General features: G+C 41.7%; 1 pseudogene; it reads left to right on the top strand.

The window, feature by feature from the left end:
- Positions 1-2,809: 2,809 nt before the first annotated feature.
- Positions 2,810-2,927, top strand: LOC124724014 (annotated as a pseudogene).
- Positions 2,928-3,515: the final 588 nt, after the last annotated feature.

Below are 3,515 nucleotides of genomic sequence, written 5' to 3'. Positions count from 1 at the left end.
GATGCGGGAGACCCGCAAGGCAAGGTGCCAACGGAGGTGGTTTGCTGTTGCCTTCCTCCGACCGTAATGGGGATGAATGATGATGATAAAGACGACACAACAACACCCCGTCATCTCGGGGCAGGTGAAAATCCCTGACCCATAATTAATGGCATAAACGCTACAGTTGAAGGTACACGATACAAGAAGAAAAAAAATTCTCAGTAAACACGGGCTCTCAAACGCAATCCGGTACCTTAGGAGGCAGTACGAACAAAAACAAGAAAATAAGTTCAAGAAACGGGGCTTTTAAATGCATACCTTAAGAGCTATGAGCCATTTTTCAGTAGAAGAGATACGTTTAACAGTAGCAAAGATGAAGAAGTGTTCATAGATCTTAAAGTATGTGTTTTAAAGCTCATGTTTACTAAGTCTCTTTTGCTTCTAGTATCGTGTACTTTCAACGGTATGCGTTTACTCCTTTAATTATTATACACCCTATATACATGTCACTTGAATAAGGTTTCTGGCATCTCTCCATTCTTCTCCAGACGTTAGTACCGGTAGATGGTTGCTGATGGCAGGATAATAGTCAAAATACGTATCACTCAGAAGAATCAGTACGATAGTGAATATACCTTGGGTGGCATAGTTATTACACAATATCTAGTGAACCAGCCGAAGTCAAGGAAATGAACAGCGAATTCCTTCTTCGTAAACTGTACTGGCATGCCGTTGTCTTCCCATTACCTAACTGAATCATGCATGCAATATGAACATGAACAGTATGAATCACTGTGATAATTTCATGTTTTTGTTCGCTTGTAATTGTGTTGTTATTAACGACTATGGTGATGAAACAGGGAACAGGATGAAACTCCGCGTTTGCACAGATCCTAGGTACGCTACAAAGTACGAGGAGCGCCACCGGAGAAATGATTCTCAGCCGATAAAGGAAAGAGCGTCGCTAATGTCATATGAGTTCAGTCACTGTGGAGGGAATTGCTATTTATTGCACGATATTTAAGCAAAATCCGATAACCAGTAATTGGTTACTCACCGATATATTTCGTCTCACTGCCGGTTAAATTTTAACAATGAAGATTCCTTACGTTCTTATACTTTGTCAAGCTTCGGCTTAAGTGCAGGAGATGGAGGGAGCCTGAGGGCTGCAACGTTAAAATATATCATTCAGTGATCGGCATGAAAGCGAAACTCAAACCCAGATAGGAGCAAACCAGACTAACTGCTAATCAAATATGTTGCCAGTGTCTGATTCTGATTTAAAATTAAATGCAAGATTAAATTGTTTGAATATTTTTTCCACGATTTCGCTGCATGCATGAGGCAGCAGTGACACAGCAGCCTATAACTTGTTCCAACAACGAGATCGTAATTTCTTTAAGCCATATATGTCTTCATGTTTATGTATTGCTTGGTCAGTGAGTTACATGGCGAGCTTAAAAGTCATTAAAAGAAAAAAGATCATTTAATCCCACTGTCTTCAAAGCTCAGCTTTAACTCAATGCACTTTATTTGTCTTACTACCTTGTCAGTAAATTTTGGTTATTTTCCGAAGGTTTCGATTCTAGAAATACAAAAAAAGGTCATAGCATATAGGTGTTTCGTTTACTTATCACATGGTCAGAGTTCATCAGAATAAGTAGAAACGGCTGTCTCTACAGCTAAGTTTCTCGTGTACCCGGTATTGGTGACATACAATCAGAACTTACACGATATGAAGAGCGTCCTTTAAATTAGGAATAAATACACATATAACAGAGACGTGGGAAGCTGAAAGCGTGCCAGAGGAACAGAAAACTGTATAATATAGAAAATTTATGACAAAGAGAACAATCATAATCTCAGACTGATAAAAGCGTTGTCCTAGTAATACGAATCGTTTACAGAAAAGTTTCTCTAAAGCTAAAAATAAGTACGGAGAACACACTTGGTGTGTTTTAAACTGAACAGATGTATGGTTTGTGATGAGAGAGAGTGGAGTACAAGGAAATCTATGAATATGACATAGATCTTAATGAGATATCTGTCTATTTTAAGTAATACATTCAACCATAGTTAAAGTGATCCATTCAGGACAACTGAAAACTCAGCGTTAATTGATATAACTGAGTGCCAGTTTACTGGAAACAACAAGCAGCGTGTTCTGAACGTAAAGATAAAGTCAGAGATCTTTTGTCTCACACTGTGGACTTCCTCTTTGCATCACTTCCTGGTGAAGTCAACAGTTATGACCAGAGGAACGGGTCACTTATGTAATGGAAAATTTGAAACAGAGCAGGAAAGCTACCTTCATGAGGTCTAACGCCGACTTTCAGCAGGAAGAAATCGATTTTAACAAAGTTTGGTACACGTAAAACTGTGGGTAGAAGGTCCCACGTTCACTACAGAACTCTTATGCTAATGCAGAAAACAAGGATTTATTTACCTGTAGTTTATCGCATCTATTGATGGTGGCTTAATCGTAATGAGTCAGTAAATGTCATAACTGTTGTGTTGTTCAGACAAATATTCAGCGAAATTCCATGCCGACGCAAAGCCCAGGGTCTCTGTTTCCCTACGTCCAGACGTGTCATCAGAAGTTGTATATTACGTTCTCACTTCGAAAGACACCGGTGCAAGGTCTGCTTGATAATTGGGGTCATTAAATCTGAGCATCAGGAACTATTCCAAACATGTCTTCCCCTTTAGCTGCCTCAGCCTGGGCAGGATTTGAGACGGAACCTCCGTCATAGAATATTTCTGCATTACAGTGATTAGCAACATCAGTAAGAGAGGTTTCTTTTATTACGATTTCCCGTCTATTTGTACCAACGCCCTTGCCGCAGTGGTAACACCGGTTCCCATCAGATCACCGAAGTTAAGCGCTTTCGGGCTGGGCTAGCACTTGGATGGGTGACCATCCGGTCTGCCGAGCGCTGTTGGCAAGCGGGGTGCACTCAGCCCTTGTTAGGCATACTGAGGAGCTACTTGATTGAGAAGTAGCGGCTCTGGTCTCGGAAACTGACATACGGCCGGGAGAGCGGTGTGCTGACCACATGCCCCTCCATATCCGCATTAAGTGACGCCTGTGGGCGGAGGAGTACACGGCGGCCAGTCGGTACCTTTGGGCCTTCATGGCCTGTTCGGGAAGAGAGAGAGTTTCCTGTCGATTTTTGCAAAGAAGAAGATTGGAATTTAACGTCTCGTTAGCAGCACGGCAGTTAGATACAGAACACAGGCTCGGGGAGGGCTAGGATGTCTGCCCAGCACTTTCAAAAGGAACCCTCTCATAGTCACCTTAAGTGGTTAGGAACACAACTGAAAAAGTCACTTATTACCTTACCCACTGCACCACGACGTTTGTTGTCTATCTGCGGAGTAGAATGCGATGACAAAAAAGTGCGTATTATTCTTTCCTGAGGCATTCGTATTTTCAAGGATAGTGCTATAGGTAAATCGATGAGTCAAAACGTTATGACTTCTACCCGCCACAAGGTTTTATGCTGCAAGACAAGTATATGAGCGGAGCAGAG

The sequence above is a fragment of the Schistocerca piceifrons genome, chromosome X (assembly GCF_021461385.2).
Source record: "Schistocerca piceifrons isolate TAMUIC-IGC-003096 chromosome X, iqSchPice1.1, whole genome shotgun sequence".
NCBI classification, from domain to species: Eukaryota; Metazoa; Arthropoda; class Insecta; order Orthoptera; family Acrididae; genus Schistocerca; species Schistocerca piceifrons.
This window is presented reverse-complemented; position numbering and strand designations above follow the sequence as displayed.